The 22,063-nt window shown below is 39.3% G+C and overlaps 1 protein-coding gene across 8 annotated transcripts in view; it reads right to left on the bottom strand.

Annotated features, from left to right (window-relative positions):
• The window catches only part of LOC127952149 (zinc finger protein 271), a 223,445-nt gene that overhangs the window by 93,607 nt on the left and 107,775 nt on the right, over nt 1-22,063 (bottom strand). For 2 of the 8 annotated variants that reach the window (XR_008152829.1, XM_052550483.1), the window contains exon 1: nt 4,245-4,443. The exons of the other annotated variants lie outside the window; for them this stretch is intronic. The gene's annotated coding sequence lies outside the window, so the exon portion shown is untranslated. Of the gene's footprint in view, nt 1-4,244; nt 4,444-22,063 lie in introns of those variants that run through there. 8 annotated transcript variants of the gene reach the window in all.

The raw sequence follows: 22,063 nt of genomic DNA, 5'->3' as shown, positions 1-22,063 counted from the left end.
AAGTAGCTGAATATTCCTTTTGTAAAACTAGAGAACTTGTTTGACTCACTGTTTTGTAAGTTTGAGCCATGTGTTAATTAAGGTCTGAAATGAAACAGAATGAGAACTTAAATATTCTGTGATTTAGTATGCTTGCTTATCATAGGAAGTCATAAGAAATGACTCATTACAGAAAGGTAGTAGCCTAGTGAGAACAGGGTGTTTGGGGGGGGGGGGGGGGGGGGTGGCGTTGGTTAGTTCACACCCGCGGTGTGCTTGCAGCATTCTGTAAAGTTGAGATGTTTTTAACTCGATGTGGTGCGGACGCGCATGTTTTCGTAAACTCAGATTTACCATAGTAAAATAATTTTCTTTGCCTCTTTATTTTTGTATACTGTAAAAACTTCAACCACATTGGTTGAAAATGAATAAAGGTTGAAATATTATATTAGAAGTTGTTAGTGTTGTCACGGTACCAAAATTTCAGTATTCGATACCGATACCAGTAAAAATCCACAGTTCTCCGTACCAATTTCGGTACCAAAGCAAAACACAAAATTATGCTAATTAAAAAAAAATTACTTTTTAGCACTAAAAATAAAACCAATGCCATTCTTTATACTTTTTTATAATTGTGTTTAAAGTTTTTCTACAAGTTGTATAATTTTGAAAAACAGTAAACCAGTTTCACCCAAATTTTATTTGTCTTTTAATTTAAGAAAATTTATTTTTGGTAAATAAAGGGGATTTGCTATTAAAATTAAAACATGGAAGAAATATTGTGATTTATTTCTTTAAAAAATAAAGTTTTATAAATTTTTTCAACAGCCAATGAAATTGCCATTTGCGCATTAGCTCCGCCCACTACCTGAGAAACCGAAAGTGAAAAATGAATATGAATAATTCTAAATGAACTCCATTATTTTGACAAGAGAAGACAACAAAGAATAGTTTACATATAGCGTGTCAATTCAGCGTGGTAAGACTCTCGCTCTCTCTCTCTTTGCATGTGTGAGATAAAAGTGCTATCAGTAAAGCGACGGTGAGTCGTGCGCCTTCACAAAGAGTTTACAGAGCATCAAATACAGGTGTGCTGTGCGTCCATTGAGATGAACTGAAAAGTTCAGATCTCTTGATGGAGAGAGAACTCTGAAGCTCAGATGCTGAAATTAATGGAAGCGTCATGCGCTTCAGTCTATGTAGTAAACAAACCCACACGTCTCTGCCATTCATTATTTCACACAGAGACGCGCAGAACACAGATTCATATTTCAAACAACTTTTGCGGCTTAACATTTACAGATACTGGTCCATATGGAGATTTGATTTGATTAATTTATGCTAACTTTGACAAATTCCATGCTGTCCATATTAAAATGTAAGTTTCATTTTCATGACTGGATTTTGAGATTCCGAATCTGTCCTCGTTTTCTGCTTCACGGAAATCATAGCATGGAACCGGGTTTGAATGGGACCTCGGTACTACTGGTACTTAAAGAAACCTGGTACCGTCACATTATACAAAGGTTTAATTAGCTAATAAAAAAATAACATTAGATTAATTGTTTTTTGTAAAAAAAATAATCCTTATAGTAGTCGACTAATCGAAAAAATTATCGTTAGACAACAGAAAAAATCATTTTTAGTTGCAGCTCTAACCCAGGCTAAAGGTGAGGTGTAAATATTGTGGTATTTTGGTCGTTAGGACATACTTGGTACGGTGCTGCGACCAATATGATTCGGTACTGTCATGTCCTCACAACGTGTCAGTTTGATCGTTAGGACGTACTCAACATGTTCCATCAACGTTCCATTATAACGTCGCAATGACGGATATGGGAATCCTAAAGTTACATTGCTGGAACGTTATTTGGTACGTCACTGTGACGAATATGGTGATGACATAACTCTGTTAGCTGGGTTTGTATTTATAGAAATCTAATACATTTACATGTACAGAAATGCAATTAAAATAAATATTAGAAATTAATATATGGACATATATTGCAAATTTATATATTTACATTGATGTATAAATGTAATTACATAAAAAGTAAATATATGTAAATATTTCCAATTCCGATATTTACATATATTTGATAAATGTGAAAAATATTAAAAAGCGGCCAAAATCTAATATTTAAATATACATTTCAAAATATATTTATGTTATATAAAACATGTACTTCTAATTTAATTTAAGATATTTAAATATATCAAAATAAATGTCTTAATATATTTCAATCTATAACTTCTGTATGAGGTTTGTAGACTATAGTGTCTCGACTGACTTAATACAGGTGATATTTTGCCAATACTTCTTAATAACACAATTCAGTGCCGCGCTCAACTATTTACCTCTATCACGGTCTTTAAACAAGTACACTAAAGCCGCGTTTCCACCGTAGGAACTTTACCCAGGAACTAGGGACTTTGGCCTGGTACTTGGTGTGTTTCCACCGCAGGAACCAGGAACTAAATAAAGTTCCGGGTAAAAAAATGCCCCTCAGAAAGTCCCTGCTGGCGAGGTGGTACTTTTTCAATATTCAGGAACTTTCGGGGGCGGGACTTTGGCGCAAAACATTCTGATTGGTTGAGTTCACGCAGCATTGGTTGAGTTCAACCACCATTTATTTGGATCAACATTTTCAAAATATTACTGTTATTGTGTCATGAAATGTAATTTTAAAAGTATTTCAGGCGAGAATGTAGTTGTTTAAAAGTCAAATCTGATGTTTATTTATATAGACAGCCCCTATTTAAAAATGTGTTTCGCCGATCTCAGAGACGGTGAGCTCCACTCGATCAGCGGGAGCTCAGTCCTCATGTATCCGCCGAGAAGCAGCCTCACCTGGGATAGACCTTCTGATATGTGGCTCTGATGTCTCTTTAGTGGTTAAACATAAAATATAATTCAGCTGCGGGGTAAATCAAACAGGTTTTCTTTGGTCTGTATTCAATTTAACTATATGTTAAAATGAAAATAAAAAAGGCAAGTCTATATTTCGTTTCATTGTAATGGCTGTATATATCGTTACACATATCCCTGAAGTACGTACATTTCTGCAGCTGTTATTATGTTTAAATGAAAACGAAAAGATTTTATATCCTATTTCGTGTTATTGTAAATATACTGAGGGGAAAATTGCTGTAGCCAAAGCCATCTTAGTTCTGATATGTGCCGCTGGCTCTGATGTCTCTTTAGTGGTTAAACATAACAATTCAGCTGCGGGGTAAATCTAACAGGTTTTCTTTGGTCTGTATTCAATTTATCCATATCTTAAAATGAAAATAAAAAAGGCAAATTTATATAATATTTAGTTTCATTGTAATGGCTGCATATCCCTGAACTAAGTACATTTCTGCAGCTGTTATTATGCTAAAATGAAAACCAAAGGAGGCAGTGGTATTTGATATCCTATTTCGTTTTATTGTAAATACACAGTAAAGAAAATTGCAGTAGTCAAGACGAGCTGACTGAAGTTATACGCTGCTGTTTATAGATTTACCGGACTTGCGTAGTTGTGGACATCACACTCCCCAGTCGAATGCACAAAGTCTGAACTAACTACCAATGATGCACGTCCAAAATCAGCATACTTTTTTTTTTAATCAGCGTACTTTGTATTGAGAAACGCGCGCGGACCTACGTCACCAGTCATTTGCCTAATCTTCACGGTACTTTACACGGCGGTGGAAACGCAGAAAGCAACAGGTCTGGGGGAAAAACGTTCCTGGGAAAAAAAGTTCCTGGTAAAAATGTTCCGGGTAATTTCGGTGGAAACGCGGCATAACTTTACAATTGTTGCAGCTCACATTCAGGAAGTCAGTAAGAATGATCGGGCATCATTTGCGGTTTGTGCACTGGAATTTGCAGACGGTCCCTTAAACAATGCGATGATCCATGGATATATAGAACTTAAAACTAACTTTATTGCGCAATCAGATTTGATCTGACAAAGTAAAATCTCAAAAAAGAGTTATGATATCAATGAAATCAGCAGCATCATTAATTGATATTGGTTCGCATTCATTCTCCTCATAGATCACGAGACTAACAGCAACATTACTGCAAACATCGAAACCATCCTTTACACGAACATACAAAAACATAATATCGCTCAGTTCTTAATTAACTCCTAGTGTTTTCCTACTTGATGCCTGCTGCTGCTGCTCTAAATGTAACGCACACAGCTTACTCGATGAAAACAAGATAGAAACGACCTCGTGTACTGTTCAAACATACAGTGTAAAGTGTGTTTTACCGTTGTTTAAAGATGAGAAATAACGTAAACTGATCCCCTCTCCTCAGAAAATCCCTGCAGCTGCATCCGAAAGCTTTGATGACTCTTAGTTCACGGTTTCTGCTGAAAGTTATTTGTTCCTCAGCTCTACGAGGCTGACTCCAGCTCCTTATTCGCCAGCTCCTTATTCGCCGAATTATCGATAAGGGTCTGTTTGCAGACTGCAAGACGGGGGCGTAACTTGAAGTGGGCGTAACTTCTTCTTCTTCTTCTGAATTTTTATGGCGGTTGGCAAACCAGCTTATGGTGCATTACCGCCACCTACCAAACTGGAGCGTGGAGCCCAGACAAGCAAGGAAATGAAAAAAAAAAAAAAAAAAAAACTAAATTATCCCGTATAACCCAATGTTTTTAATAAATTTAATAATGGCTCTATACTTCTTCCATTGCTCAGAATTACATTCCAAAAAGCTTTGTATATTGTAAGTGTTAATGTCCAATTTTTCCATTTCTTGAATAAGCAATATTCTTTCATTTTCGTACTATTGACATGAAACTAAAATATGCTCTATTGTCTCTGATTCATCACAATTTCTACATTTACCTGTTGCATGCTTTCCTATTTTAAAAAGAGAATAATTTAGTCCAGAATGTCCAATTCTAAGACGTGAAATGATAATATCTTCCTTCCTGTTCTTATATACACTTCTTCCATTTCCTACAAGTTGTTGGATGCTATTAAGATGTCTACCCTTGCTATCAACATCCCATGCTTCTTGCCATTTACTGACTTCTTTCACTTTAGCCTGAACCTCTTTTTTACTAAGAGCCACTTGTATGTCAACATCTGCATGATTTAAAGCTTGCTTAGCTAGTTTGTCAGCCACTTCATTAGCCTCTACTCCCACATGAGCAGGGACCCACAGAAACATAATAAGACTAGTATTACTATTTCTCAATAAACTTGCTAGAATATCATAAATAATATCTTGCCTAGTTGATTTTAGTCCACTTGAAAGTGCTTGAAAGTGCTGCATAAGAATCAGAACAGATGACTGCTAACCTAGGTTTTACATCCTCCACCCAATGAAGTGCTACCAGAATGGCAATAAGTTCTGCTGTATACACCGATACATTATCAGTTAATCTTTTGCTGATATCACATTGAAATTTAGGGATATGCACTGCAGAAGCAGTTCTTCCAGAGGCAGGATCTTTAGAACCATTTGTGTATATGTGCAACCACGATGTATAGCTTGGATCTATATATTGCTGTGCAATAATGTTCTTGGGGATATCTTTGTCATTGTTAATTTGCGTTTGAATTAGAAAATCAACTAATGGCTTTGGGAATATCCATGGTGGAATATTAGATACAGACACTATTGGGCTAACTTCTAATCCATCAGTACCAGCTTCTAATGCTTCCCTGTTAGCAGTCCATCCAAAGCTTTTAATAGTCTTATTCCCATGTTCACAGCATTCTTTCATAACTCCTTTTACTGAATTACTTTCCTTATGCCCTTTTATATTAACCCAGTAATTCATTCTAAGGTTATACCTTCGCAGGTAAAGAGGAGCTTCTCCAAGTTCTACCTGCAAGGCTGCAATGGGAGATGTTTTGAAGGCACCACAACAAATTCTTAGAGCTTGACTTTGTATAGTTTCAATCTTTTTAAGTAAGGTTTCAGATGCAAATCCATAGATAATACTTCCATAATCCAGGCTTGACCTAATTAATGTACAGTATATTCTTTTCAGTGATATTCTGCAAGCTCCCCATTCAACCCCTGATAAACATCGTAGTATATTAACTCCTGTTTTACACTTCTCTATTAACTTTTTAGCATGAGTAGCAAAAGTAAATTTTTGATCCATCCATACTCCAAGGTATTTAACTGCTGAAACTTGCTCCTGGTCCTGTTTGTATAATTTCAATTTAACAACTGGTATTCTTTTCTTTTTTGTAAAGCAAATAACTTGAGTTTTTGCTACTGACAACCTAAAGCCCCAGTTATTTGCCCAAGCTTCAACAGCTTCCACTGATTCTTGTAACTTTTTTGACACACAAATAATATTACGTCCTCTTTTCCAAATTGCCCCATCGTCTGCAAATAATGCCCTACCTATATCACCTTTAAGATTATTAAAAACATCATTTATCATTATATTAAATAACACTGGACTACAAACACTTCCTTGAGGTGTCCCATTATCTATCTTATATGTCTTGGAATACTCTACTCCTACCCTTACTTGTATTGTTCTTTCAAGAAGAAAGTCCATAATCCAGTTATACATTTTCCCTCCGATCCCCATGCATTTAAGTTTTATTAGAAGGCCCTCCTTCCAAAGCATATCATATGCCTTCTCAATGTCAAAAAGAACCCCAACCAGAACTTCTTTATTTACTTGAGCTTTTCTGATATCAGCTTCCAAGCTTAACACAGCATCCATTGTATTTCTCCCTTCCCGAAATCCACTTTGGTATGGTGACTTAAGTCCTTTACTTTCCAGAACAGAGTTTAGCCTGTATATAATCAATTTCTTCATCAATTTACACAAATTGGAAGTCAAAGCAATTGGTCCATAACCAGTTGGGTTTGATTTATCTTTACCCGGTTTACCTATTGGAACAATTATTCCATGCTTCCAAGAGGGTCAGCCGTTGAGCCCAAGCAGAACAAAGAGGAGTTTCCCAAACACTGGGCGTTTTCACGCCGGTATACACGTTTAAACTGTCCAATCAGGAAACCCCTAAGAAGAAGACGAGCGTTATTATTCTCTTTTCACTTGAAGTTAGCTATATTGTTATCTCTAGATCACGAGAAAACAACTTTATTAACTTTATTTTAAAATTTTATGATACATTTCTTTAGGACATTCATAAACCAGAGAATAAATGCATTTTTCCTGTTACACAGCACAACGTTTAACAAAGTCTCCTTGAAGTTGTGAATCTTCAGAAGTGATGAAATTAGAAAACTGCTTAAAAACTGCAGCCTCCTCTCTCCAGACCTTTAAGTCTCAACTTAAAACTCATCTACTGACTTTGTTCTCTAAATAACTCACTTACCTTTCTGCTTCTCAATTTCCCCGTTTCTGTCTGTGTGAGCACCTTCTTGACATAATTTATGTTCATCTTATGATTGCATGACCTCTTGTTAATTATCTGTAGTTCTTTGTCAACACTTGTTTGTCTGTTTTTTGTCTGTTGTCACTAATTTTGTCTTGTGTTTTTCATCTAACAGTGACACATTCAGCATTAATGTCTGAGATCTCAGTGAAGAAGCAGAATTGGTGTTTAGTGTTCACTGTTTGATCCTCGTGATTCATCCAGAGCTAAACATTAGAAACCGGTTCAGAAAGCTCAGTGTGGACACCAGACAGACGCAGTGCTCCTCGTGTCTCTGCTTCACTTTCTGAATTCACTTCACTTTGAACTCAAATCAGATTTCTGCTGACTCTATATCAAGGGGTCAAACTCATTTTCATTGAGGGACACTTCAACATTATGACTGTCCTCAAAGGATCGATTGTAACTGTAAGACTATACAAAAGTCACCACTCCTTAACATATTGTTAAATTACTGTCTTTTATTACAAAGATTTACAATTTCTTCTTGATTCTGCTTGCATCAAAATTAATGTATTAATTCTACTTGTGAAAAGCTGTTTTTCATGTCTTCATTTTTTAATGCCTTTAAATGCCTAATAAAGTATTAGGCAAGCAGTTCACTGTATTTATAACTTTTAAAACACTGGGTAAAAAAAAAAAAAAAAACTCAACTGTTGGATAAATATAGAACAGAATCCATATGAGTTTAAACTAACCTAAGAAGTTGGGTTATTAATTTTAACCCAGAAAATGGGTGTTTTTTCTACACAAAAATTTGTTATTTTTACAAAAAGAATGGGTTAATTTGATTTCATAAATGGGTTATATTTTCAAATGTCATTTTTTTGTTTTATGCCTTTTAAAATCTTATTTTAAAATGTAAATATACCACATGATAAACAAATAAGCCAACATTGTATTAGTTTTATTTTTTTCAGCACATTACTCTTGTAATTACACTTTACCTCAAGCAAAACGCAAAAGAACCTCTTTTGAACACAAACATAAAATTGTGAAATGTAATCTTTTGCCAGTTAAACATTTCTCCACAAAAATTTCGTTAATAATCACCAGTTAGTGCAAATAAAGTAATACTCTTCCTCAAGTAATAAAACAGTTGTTTATACAAAAAACAAAACAACATAAAATCTCATGTGCAAATAAACTTAAAACTAAAATGATTCCTCATGCACTCGAACCACTGTTTGTTCAAAGAACCTCTTATCGTCTACTTGTAAGAATGTAGTGTCGAGTGTAAAAATTCACTGTTGAGGATTAACTTCCCTCCAACTCAAATATTTTGAATAAACTCCTGCCTCCCAGTGTACAGTGAACTCAATTCTCCTGAAATCTATAGGACTAGAAATATGTACATTACTCACAGAGTACATTTTAACATTGAAAGAGTTTATTTACTGACTGAATGTATGTCTTACATGGTGTCTGTGGAATGGCATGAGTATAAATAAACTACAATTCACATGAACAATTTGTTTTAAAGGATTTGTTTGTTTTAAAGGCTCATGTTCATCTGTCAGCCATCATTTTGAATATCATGACAACCGAAGCTTCAGTCCGGAGTCAGTGAAGAAGATTCAACTCGGTGAAGAATGAACACTGATACTTTTGGGGGGATTTCCATGCTTAGTTTTGATTTTTATTATATTGTTTTATGTCACATCTTTATTTATCTCCCTATTCTCAATAAACCTTCTTGTTTACCCGCAGAACACTTGGAATATACATCACATGATACATAAGACCACTTTATTATACTTTTGATTCTATTTTAATAGCCATAATCACCATAGACTTTTATGGACAATGGAAGCAATCAAAAAAAAAAAAAGAGCAATGATATATAACCGCTATTACAAGTCTCAGTCAGCTTAAAAGCAGTAGACGTAACAAGGGCTTTTAAATAATAGGAAAAAATGACAAATAAAATTAAAAAAAGAAAGCTAACTAGTGTTAAGAGTTTTTTTTTTTAAATAATATACACATTATTATAAAATTGGATAATTAAATGAAAAGAAAACAGATATAACACAAAAAGATTAGAAAGCTGGATGGAAGAGATGTGTTGATTCTTGAGGATGGCTAAGGACTCAGCTGCTCAGATTGAGTTGGGGAGGTCATTCCACCAGGAACGAACATTTAATTTAAAAGTCTGTAAAAGTGACTTTGTGCTTCTTTGAGATGGCTCAATCAAGTGACAGTCACTTGCAGAATGCAAGCTTCTAGAGGCAAAAAATTCTGAAGTAATGAATTTAGGTAAAGGGGAACTGAGACAGTGGTGGTTTTGTAGGCAAACATCAATGCCTTGAATTGTATACGAGCTGCTATTGGAAGCCAGTGCAAATTGATAAACAAGAGGTGTGAAGTTTTTTCTTTGTGGCTCATTAAAAATTAATCTTGCTGCTGTGTTCTGGATTAATTGTAAAGGTTTGATAGAACTGGCTGGAAGACCTGCCAAGAGAGCATTGCAATAGTCCAGCCTGGACAGAACAAGAGCTTGAACAAGGAGTTGTGCAACTTTTAAGCAATGTGATCTGATAAAGTCAGCTGATCATTAATCATATCTCCAAGGAATAAAACATAAATAAAAAAATTCATGATCTTACTATTAAAAAAATATTTAACTGGTAGGCTATACATGTATCAAAGTGGTGGTGGGCCACCTGAACCCAAATATACCAGGGAAGATTTTTTGTCCCAGTCCAGCCCCGGTCAGAAAGTTCTTGTTTTTCATCAAAAATATCTTAATTTGTGTTTTGAGATGAACAAAGGTAAAATGGGTTAGGGATGACGTGAGGATGAGTAATTAATGATATAATTTTTTACTGCAAGGGTAGAATCAAGTTTATTTTTTATGAATTTGTTTGGTTACAGATCATTAGATCTAGCGTTCTGACTATACGTGTGTGCTACAGTAAAAGCAGCACATTCATTTAAAATGGGGATTGAACTGATTGTTATTATCTCTATACACTTATTGTTTTTAGTGCACACCTTCCAGTCAATCAGAGACAATCAAAGAGTCCGCATTGAGAATAACTGCTTATAACTGCCTAGATTTCATTACTTTTCCACTCTCTCTCTCTCTCTCTCTCTCTCTCTCTGTGTGCGTGTTTTCATACTGAACTGGTGTTGTGGAACAAAGGGGAAATAGGGAGCTGTTCCTTTAATGTTGTAAGGACGTAAATTGTAGTTCGAGCGGAAGGGAATTATGGGTGTCGTAGTACGGAACACGCATGCTGGTGTGTACAGCACTGAACAGAGCGGATATGTATGTTTCCTTGTTTTCTGTTGTTTTCATTAGAGATGTGCTGAGTAGTTGTGTTCACTGCAACATTGTGGGTCATGTGGATGCATGCCGGAGAGACCAATAAAGCAGCATACTCAGAACATTTTGTATAACTCATCGTTTGCACGGACTTGAGTAACTGGTAAACTGTTATGCACACACATACTTCTGCCGAGACGGAGAGCGCCGAAGTAAAAAAAAAGATAACAGTGGGGGCATCGTCCGGGATCTTGTTTGTCGCATTTTGGTGAGTTATATGGACAATCTGTAAACTGAAGCAGATATTCTCAAGAGAGAGAGAGCAACATGACAGATCGTGAGAGAGCGGGGATGATGGGAAAATACTCTCATACAAATAAGAGCAGTCAATTGAACCCTGCTATGTCTGTAATGACGGGGAATGAGGAAAAACGGACGCACATCTCATTCACGGATTGGTTAAATTAATTGGATGTTCAAGTATCCAATAGTGAAAGTAAAAATAATCCGTTCAAGCAAAGTTTTGTCCCTTGACCTCAATCAGCTACAGTTAACGGATCAAAAATACCACCACAGACCATGAGTGAAACCAACCCCTTCAAAAGTGTTGTGGAAAGTGAGTTTACATATGACAGTGGAATTGACACACCACATACAGAGCACGCCAGCGAATCTAAACTACTACCCACAAGCAGTGTACAAAGACCTAACTGCTAAACCAATGTCACAATATATGTCACCAATTAATCGTTTTCCACATGAGAGTGGTACAGTCCAGCATAGTGTTCATGATGCTGAAAATAGAACTGCTTATATGAATGCTGATGAGAGTTATTTTCCTGAGGTTATTAGACCCAGCCTGCAGGGAAGAAAACCACGTCAGGCATGTTACGATCTATCATCTGACAGTGGAGAGGAATGCAGTACCCCAAGAGAAAGAATTCCTACTCTCCGACCAGGTCAGTTTGATGGCTCAATGTCGTGGAGAGAGTTCCTAAATCGTTTCGAGGATTGTGCCAGAGCTAATCACTGGTCTAAAAGGACAATGACTGTGCAGATGAGGTTTTGTTTGGTTGGAGCAGCAGGTGCTGTGATACATAAAAACCCCAGGTTGGGTAGATGGGATTACGTTCGCATTGTAGAGGAAATGGATGCCGCGTAGGGGCCGTCATCCGAGCATGCAGCTGCCATCGGGATAGAGCTAAGGCAGAGGGTCCGCAAGGCAGGTGAGCCGCTACATGTGCTAAGAGATGATATCTATGAGAAAGTCTCCATTGTCTATGCAGATCGCTCTGAAAGAGAGCAGGATTCCATCAGCGTTGAAGTGTTCACTAATGCCATGGGGGACGCTGACATTGTGCACAGACTGCTGGAAGAGCGCCCATGTACGCTGGGTTGTGCTTACGAAATTGCTCATAGATACGAGACCACACGACGAACTGCCGGCTGTGTAACACAACTCATGCAGTCAGCCACAAGGCCAAGTGAACGGAGAGCCAGAGCTGCAGCAGTCCGTGAATGCCCCGAACCGAGTGAAAGTGAAGGAGAGGGTTCAGTGTCGCCACACTCTGATCAGAGACAGAAAGCATTCAGAATGGAATCCAAACCACACCAATTAAGATTCAACAAACGAGGGAAAATTAATTGGGGAGAGATTGTATGCCACAACTGCCAAGGCATTGGACACTTGAGACGGAACTGCCCTTCACCCAGCTCGATCTGCCTCGTGTAACTCCAATACTACACCATTCTGCTGACATCCAACCTAGTTCCACCATTCTCCAGGTAAAGGGCGCTGGTCCTGAGATGTGTATACACACACTGTTATACAGCATTGAGCTATGTGCTCTCTTGGACAGCGGAGCGAGAAGGAATGTGCTACCCCGTCACTGCTATGAGGCTATTAATGAAGGAGTTCGACCCCCACTTGAACTATCGACAATACAGGCTCTGCAAAGAATAGGCCCTATAAATGTGAATGTTCTTGGGGAGGTCCATGTGCCGCTACAGGCTGGAACACACACAGTCAGCGTTAACTTCATTGTAGCCGATGTAACCGAGGACACAGAAACAATTCTTGGACATCCGTTCCTGGAACAAGCACGAGCACGTCTCGACTTTGGCAGTCAGAAAATTTTACTGTTCAGGGAGCAGATACCGTACTTTAATCCCAAAAATAAACCCAGGGCACACGTTGTAAGAATAGCACGCACTGCTGTTCTGGAAGCAGGACGTGAATATATTGTGCCAGGAAATGCACATTTCCGAGAGCCTGTGCAGGGCAATGTGTTACTGAGTCCAAAAAAAGGGTTTATGGAGAAACCCAGAGTGTTGGTGGCACGGATTTTAGTTGATGCTCATCCCAATAAACAGATTCCAATAAGACTGTATAACCCAGGCACCAAGGCCATGCAAGTAAGGAAGGGGGCCATTGTCGGGTTTCTACAGCCTGCAAATGTCGTAAAGGTTGCCAACTCTGAGCTGCCAACCGCAAGCACAACCACCACAACTGTTCCAAGTCACTTGCAGTCTTTATATGCTGAGAGTATAGTGCATCTTGGGATATCGGATCAAGAAGAGCTAGCAGAACTCCTTAGCACTTATGGTGACGTTTTCTCGGCTGGACAGATGGACCTTGGTTGCACCAATCTGGTACAACATGACATCCAAATACGACCATGTCCACCGGTAAAACAGCAACCCCGAAGAATGGCTTTTGAGAAACAGCACAGAGCTGACGAACAGATCCAGCAAAACCTTGACACTGGTTTAGCTGCCCCTAGCCATAGCAGCTGGGCTTCGCCAATTGTTATGGTCCGGAAGAAAGATCAGACATACAGACTGTGTGTGGACTATAGAATTCTGAATGAACGCACTATTAAGGATGCTTACCCCCTTCCGCGAATCCAGGATACCTTGGACACTTTGTCTATGGCAAAATGGTTTAGCACCCTGGATCTAGCTTCAGGCTATTGGCAGGTGGAGTTGACTCCGAGGGCACGGCAGGCTGCTGTGTTCTGCAGCAGGAAGGGGCTATTCAAATGGAACGTGATGCCATTTGGGCTGTGCAATGCTCCAGCGATGTTCCAGCGCTTAATGGATCGAGTCCTGGCTGGACTACAATGGGAAATTTGCTTAGTCTATTTGGATGACATAATTGTTCTGGGGAGGGATGCCAAAGAAATGATTCAGCGCCTAGCACAGGTATTCAAACGGTTGCTCCAGGCCAACCTCAAGTTGAAACCTGCTAAGTGCTGCCTCTTCCGCCACCAGGTGATCTATCTGGGTCATGTAGTTTCAGAGGAAGGCATCGCCACTGATCCTCAGAAGGTGGAAAAGATTCGAGAATGGCCACAGCCTTCAAGTGTTAATGAAATCCGGCAATTCGTTGGTTTAGCATCTTACTACCGGCGCTTTGTCAGAGATTTTGCCACAGTGGCCAAGCCCCTTCATGATCTGTTGCGAAAGAATGCCAGATTTCAATGGACCCCTGAAAGTAATCAAGCATTTGAAAAACTGAAGGAGCTACTCACCACCGCTCCTGTTCTGGGGTATCCTATGGATCATGGCGACCTCATTCTCGATACGGATGCCAGCAATTTTGGAATCGGAGCTGTGTTATCCCAACTCCAACATGGGGAGGAACGCGTACTAGCCTATGGCAGTCGAGGATTGACACTGACGGAGCGGAATTATTGCACCACACGGAGAGAGTTGTAGGCTGTGGTGGAGTTCTCTGCACATTTCCGTCAATATCTTTTGGGCAGACCTTTTGTTGTGCGGACAGATCATAGTAGTCTGCAGTGGCTGATAAACATGAAAAAACCAGAAGGACAGTTGGCTCGGTGGTTGGAAAAGCTTGGAGAGTATGATTTCAAGGTTGTGCATCGGCCTGGGCGCCAACATGAAAATGCAGATGTGCTATCCAGGAGACCATGTCGTTCAAATTGTACCTGCAGCTTTAAAGAACCTTCTTCCAGTAACCCTCAGGTCTGTCATCAGGCAGTTCAGTGTGATTTTGACATTGGACCTGGAAGTGCTAATCCCGAGTTCTGTCCAGTGGGGGTAGTGCAGCCTGTCATGACTGCGAATACTGCTCCGTTCCTAGGGTGGACTGCTGAGGAACTTTGCTCCGCTCAGGCAACTGACAGTGATATTGCCCCAATCAAAAGGTGGATGGAGGGAGGTGTGTAACGGGCCCCCTGGGGTGATGTGTTGCCTTATGGACCGGCGACTAACGCTTACTGGAGCCAGTGGAAGAGATTGTATCTAAAAGATGGCATCTTTGTAAGGCGTTTCTACCTGATGGATGGCCCAGAGTTTTATCCTCAAATTATCTTGCCAAAAGTCTTTTAGAAAGATGTCATGCATCAGATGCACAATGGACCAGTGGGTGGACACTTCGGGGTGGAGCGGACGCTGTCCCGATTACAGTCACGGTATTACTGGTACCAGATGTGGGAGGATGTTACATTCTTGTGTCACACGTGTGCCAGCTGTGCTGCGAAGGCTCGACCCACAAAGACCCCGCAAGCGCCAATGGGCACTGTTCGGGTGGGGGCTCCAATGGAGAGGATTACCGTCGATTTGATGGGCCCCATGAATGAAACAGAACGATTCAACAGTTATATTCTTGTGGTGCAGGACTATTTCACTAAGTGGGTGGAAGCCTACCCCCTACCCAACGACCAGGCGGTCACTGTTGCGGAGGTTATAGTTACTGAATGGGTCTGTCGCTACGGAACACCAGCGACACTGCATAGTGACCAAGGCTCCAACTTCGAATCTTGTGTTTTCCAATCGATGTGTGAATTACTAGGAATTGAGAAGACTCGAACGACACCTTTCCGCCCCCAGTCGGATGGACAAGTGGAGCGATTTAACGCCACTCTCCAGAAAATACTGGCTACCACTTCAGAGCGGTGTCACTGGGACTGGGATCTCATGGTTCCCATGGCTGTGATGGCTTACCGAGCTACCAAGCATAGTTCCACTGGTTTCACCCCAAACATGATGCTATTTGGCCGGGAGTTGACGGAGCCTGCTGATCTAGTTGTAGGGCTGCCTCTTAGTGAAAACTCAGCTCCTATTCCCCCACAATATGTCGCTGAAATGAGAGAAAGGTTGGAGTTGGCACATCAAATTGCCAGAGAGCAACTGGGTCGTTCCGTTGAACGTGCCAAAAAGCAATATGACAAGAATGTGGCGAGGACACAGCATAAGGTCGGTGATGCTGTCTGGTACCTCATAAAAGGGACTAAAAGGGTGAAAAATAAGATCTGGAAGTTTCTACCTGCTTATGAGGGTCCTTACTTCGTTCTGGGACACTTGGATGATTTGGTGTATCGAATCCAGAAGGGTCCAAAGACAAAAGTGAAGGTCGTTCATCACGATAAGCTCAAGCTGTATCATTCCCGACATCCACTGGAAAATGGCTGGGTGTTTAAAAGTTTGGAAGCCTGGCAACCCCAGGAGGTTCCTACTCCCAGTCTTGGAGCTAACTTTAGTGACCTTGACCTTGGCCTCACTCACCTTTTTGCAGAGGAAACTGTAAATGACAGCGGCATGGAGCAGGTGCCTGTACTTGATGTGTCAATAACTAAACAGGAGGATAGAAATGTGCAGTGCAGTGCAGAGAAGGTAGCACGGTGCAACCAAGTCAACCATGGACTGTTAACGGCCATATCGGGGGTAGGCCGCAACAAGTTAAGAGACCACCAAAGTGGTTTGGTGACTGGACAAACTGATGCTCGAGGAAAAGAGACTTTGACAAACATACCAGCTGTTCTACTGTTAAAAGAGAATCAGTGTTGCATTAATTTTTTTTTTAATTTCTATGTTGACCCCAGTGGATGTTATTTGTTGTGCCTATGGGTGAGTTCATCAACAACAAAGTATTATTATTATTAACATTTTTGTGTGTAAATGCTCAGCTGCTATTCCCTCCTTCAAAAGGGGCAATGTGGAAGAGAGATTCCATCCACTAATTGGACTGTTTCCAAAAAGGGTCTGTGCAATTAACTTTTATGCCATCCTTTTTCCCATCCAAGCACCCTGCTACCCTCTGCCTTATGGACTGTTTACCCTGTCATGTGGAGCTGGATTATGAAGGCTAGTGTCTCTATTGATTGGAGTTAGCTAACATGGACTGTGCTCAATCAAGTGGAGTTGCCTCAGAAAAAAAAAAGAAAAAAAAGAAACAGGAGGCAGTATGTTGGATGTATTTCTTCTGTTATTTGCACTGTTAAATGTTGATACATTTCATGTTGTTATGCAAGGGCTGCTGGATTGGTGTTATAGTTAATTACCATCCAGAGTGGGGGTAGTGTTGTGGAACAAAGGGAAAATAGCGGAAGGGAAGGGGAATTATGGGTGTCGTAGTACGGAACACGCATGCTGGTGTGTACAGCATTGAACAGAGCGGATATGTATGTTTCCTTGTTTTCTGTTGTTTTCATTAGAGATGTGCTGAGTAGTTGTGTTCACTGCAACATTGTGGGTCATGTGGATGCATGCCGGAGAGACCAATAAAGCAGCATACTCAGAACACTTTGTATAACTCATCGTTTGCACGGACTTGAGTAACTGGTAAACTGTTACGCACACACATACGGCTACCGAGACGGAGAGCGCCGAAGTAAAAAAAAAAGATAACACTGGCACTAATGTTGTAAATCTTTTTTAGCTCTTTGATTTGATTTAACTCCTCAATCTCTTGATGTCTGAAGATCTCTTACATGGCTGAGGAGACAGAGGACTTGGTGCACTTGATTTCTCTCTCAGCTCTCCCACAGGTCTTCTTGAAATACAATAACAGTTATTATGTTTTCTAAACTATAAAGACAGAAATTAATAAAAGATCAAATAAATAGATTACTGCTCACCTTTATCTGAGTGCTTGCTTCACCACAGCCATCTTCTGTTGAATTATATTTTTGGTCTTTTTTTAGTTGTAACCGCTGCATTTTTTTAAAAATAGCAATCACACACATACACACACACACACACACACACACAATTCTCAATTTCCACACATTAATTTCACACTACTGAGCATAAATGCTGGTCTACAGTGCATGTTGTAAGATATTTTTTAAAACTTTACAGTGATAAACAAATAATGATGCAAACAGAATTCACTTCTGCCGTGAACATTTGGTCAGCCATTCCCTTCGCCTTTGCTTAAGAGACCCTTCAAATAACTCACTTAAAGGGCCCTTCGAAGGGAGTAGGGCACAGGGCCGGCGGTTGGCAACACTGGGTTGTGACTGAAGCTAGGATGGAAGGAAGTGGGGTGCCAGGAAGTGAACTAGACATGGAGGAAGAGATTGATGGCGGGAGAAATAAAGTAAATAAAAATAGAAAGTGGACTGTAGTGGAAAAGAGGAAAAGGAGGAAAGATTGGAGCCAAACGTCAGGTACTGAAAGCGAGGGAGAAGATAGTCATAGTAGAAGAAGTAAGGAGGAGTACAAGGTATTGGTGAAATTTAGTTCTGAGGCAGTAAATCAAATGAATCCACTGAAACTTACCAAGGCATTGAAAGAAACGATTGGTATAATTGAAGGTGCTAAAATTTTGCGAGATGGAAAAATGATTGTTTTTTGTAAAGATAGCAAGCAACAGAGGCTGCTTTGGGGATTAAAACATTAGTTGGGCAAAAAGTGACGTGCAGTGTCGTGGAAGGAAAGAAATGGATACAAGGAGAAATCTCAGGTATTCCCACCGATATTTCAGCTGATGTAATAAGGAGAAACATCTCAGGAGCAACGGTTTTAGAAGCGAGGAGGTTGAAATACACTCGGAATAAAGAGAGACTGGATAGCCTTTCGGTAATGCTACGTTTTGATGAGGAGAAAATGCCAAGTAGAGTATTCCTTGGAGCAATGAGTTATGTGGTAAGACTGTTTATTCCTCCTCCGTTGAGATGTTTTAAGTGCCAGAAGTATGGGCATATGGCTGCGGTGTGTCGAGGTAAGCAACGTTGTGCGAGATGTGGGGGAGAACATGAATATGGGGGATGTGAAGAAGGTGTAAAACCTAAGTGCTGTTATTGTGGAGGAGATCCCAGTGCAGGATATGGAGGATGTCAAGTGAGGAAAAGTGCTGCTATGGTACAGAATGTCAAGGTAGCGGAAGGAATAACATATGCAGAGGCTATTAAACGAGTTAAGGATACAGAAAAAGCAGTTGAAAAGATAACAGTTCTGCCAAAGATAAGGGAAGAGAATACAAAAGTGGGAAAGCAGAAGGAATGTGAGTTAATTGAAGACAGGCTGGCTTTTCTCATTTTTATTGCTGAATTAGTGAATTGTTCGGCTCAGACAGAATGTAGGACTGAGAGAATTAAAATTATTAGATAATTAGAGCAGCAGACAAATATCTAAGTATTGATGGGGTAACGGTAGAACAGGTAAATGAGAAATTAAATGTGCGTACCAATAACACACAGACAGAGCATGGAGGGGCTTAACGGTAGTGATTGTCTTGCAGTGGAATGCAAGAAGCCTTATATCTAATGGACAGGAATTTAAAAAACATGTTGATGATTTTAATGTAAAACCTCATCTAATATGTGTACAGGAGACATGGTTAAAACCTAACTTGAGTTTTGTGGTTCAGGGATATTCTGTTGTGCGTAAAGATATAAATAAAGGAACTGGTGGAGGTGTGATAACTTTTATAAAGCAAGATGTGGCCTTTCGGGAGGTAAATGTTATTGAAGAACTTGAGGCAGTGGTGGTAGAAGTGAAAGCTGAAAGTCAAAATATTAGGCAAGGCAAGTTGATTTATATAGCACATTTTGTACACGGTAAGTCAAAGTGCTTTACATAAAAGAAAGTTAAATGATCATGAAGAAAAATAATAACAAAAAAAAAAAAACAAGCAATTTTAAAACTTTTAAATTGATTAAAGCATTTAAAACAGTTATGAAATGATTTTACATAAAAAAATAAAATAAAACAGTGAAAATATAGTGCAGTCAGTTCGGACATTGCACAGTGCTCATTCAATAAATGCACAGCCAAAAAGATGCGTTTTGAGTCGAGATTTAAATGTGACTAGTGTTTTAGCACATCTGATCTCTTCTGGAAGCTGATTCCAACTGCAGGCAGCATAGTAACTAAAGGAGGATTCCCCTTTGTTTTGTGTGAACCCTTGGTATTTCTAACTGACTTGATCCTAGTGATCTGAGTGCTCTGTTAGGTTTATATTCAGTGAACATATCTGCAATATATTTCGGTCCTAGATCATTTAGTGACTTATATATGAGTAAAAGTACTTTAAAATCAATCCTAAATGTAAGTGGAAGCCAGTGCAAGGACCTGAGGACTGTTTGATGTGCTCAGATTTTCTGGTTCTAGTCAGAATCCTGGCAGCAGCGTTCTGGATGAGCTGCAGCTGTATAATGATCTTTTTGGGAAGGCCGATGAGGAGCCCATTACAAAAGTCCACCCTGCTGGTGATAAAGGCATGAATAAGTTTCTCCAAGTCTTGACTGGAAACAAAACATTTAATTGTTGCAATGTTTTTTAAATGATAGTATGCTGATTTAGTTACTGCTTTGACATGACTATCGAAACTAAGGTCTGTCTCCAGAATCACACCAAGATTCCTGACTTGATTTTAAGTTGTTTGACCCCTAGAGTCAAGGTATGCATTCACCTTGAACACTTCATCTTTGTTTCCAAGTGCAATGACTTCAGTTTTTTCCTTATTTAACTGAAGATAGTTCTGGCACATCCAACTATTAATTTCATCAATACATTGGCAGAGGGAGTCAATGGAGCTGTAGTCATTTGGAGATAAGGCTAGGTAAATCTGGGTATCATCAGCATAGCTGTGGTAGGCAATTTGGTTCTTTCTCATTATTTGACTCAGTGGAAGCATATACAAGCTAAACAAGAGTGGTGCAAGAATTGAGCCTTTCGGGACTCCACATGTCATGGACGTCCACTTAGACTTATGCTCTCCTAGACTCACAAAATAGCCTCTCCCTTCTAAGTATGACCTGAACCATTTGAGTACCACCCCAGAAAGCCTGACCCAGTTTTCCAGTCTCTCTAGTAGTATGTTATGATCGACAGTGTCAAACGCAGCACTGAAATCTAACAATACCAGCACCGATATTTTGCCAGAGTCACAATTTAAGCGAATATCATTTATTATCTTAATGAGTGCTGTCTCTGTGCTGTGATGCGGTCGAAAACCAGATTGAAAATTGTCCAGGTATCCATTTGAGTTTAAGTATTTGTTCAGCTGATTAAAAACTACCTTTTCTATAATTTTGCCTATAAAAGGAAGATTAGATATTGGTCTAAAATTGCTCAAAATTGTGTTATCAAGATTGGTCTTTTTCAGGAGAGATCCACTTTCCTAAGATGTTTAGCTCTAACCCTAATCAAACACACATGAGTTTGCTAATCAGTGTCTTCAGGATCATTAGAAAATCACAGGCAGGTGTGTTTAATTAGAGTCGGAGCTAAACTCTGCAGGAAACTGGATCTCGCAAGCCAGATTTGAGGATCACTGACTTAATAGCATATAAGAGAGCCCAGGCAGATGTAAGAAGAGTAATAAGGGTGAATAAAAGGAAGTATTGGAGGACTTTTTGTGATGAAATAGGTGAGAGTACAGATATAAGTGAAATGTGGAATATGATAAGAAAGATGGGAGGGATTCAAATGTATAAAGGTGTCCCAACGTTAATCAAAGATGATAAATATATTACGTCTAATGAAGAAAAGGCAGAGGAGTTAGTAGAAGCTTTTGTAAAGGTTCACAGTGATAGTAACATATCAGATGAGATGAGAACGTATAGAGAGCAAATCATGAGTGAAAATCCCAATACAATGATTCAAAAAAGTGCTTGAGGGTGATGTAATGGAAGAAGGGTTTACCATCTATGAGTTGAAACGGGTACTACAAGGGGTCAGGCACACATCTCCAGGGAAGGACGATATATGTTATGAAATGATAAAACATCTTTCAGATGTGTCCCTGAATTGTATCTTACTACTTTTCAATAAGATATGGGAAATAGGTAAACTTCCCTCTTCATGGAAACATGGTGCAATCATTCCAATTGCAAAACCTGGGAAGAATCATTCCTTAGCATCTAGTTATAGACCGATTGCATTAACATCAAATATGTGTAAATTAATGGAAAGAATGGTAATATAATTGGATAATGGATTTTCTGCTAAATAGGACTATTCAAGTTAGGGTTGGGTAAGATATTCTAGGATTTTTTCAATTGATAATGGTACACCACAAGGAATTGTGTGTAGTCCAGTACTTTTTAATATCATGATTAATGATATATTTTCTAAAGTTGGACAAGGTATTGGAAAATCCCTGTATGAGGATGATGGTGCACTGTGGAAACGGGGTAGAAATGTGACATATGTGGAAAGCTGTATGCAGAAAGCCATCGT

This window comes from Carassius gibelio, chromosome B3, assembly GCF_023724105.1.
Source record: "Carassius gibelio isolate Cgi1373 ecotype wild population from Czech Republic chromosome B3, carGib1.2-hapl.c, whole genome shotgun sequence".
NCBI lineage: Eukaryota > Metazoa > Chordata > Actinopteri > Cypriniformes > Cyprinidae > Carassius > Carassius gibelio.
The sequence above is the reverse complement of the archived record's forward strand: the minus strand, read 5'-3'. Positions and strand labels throughout refer to the sequence as shown.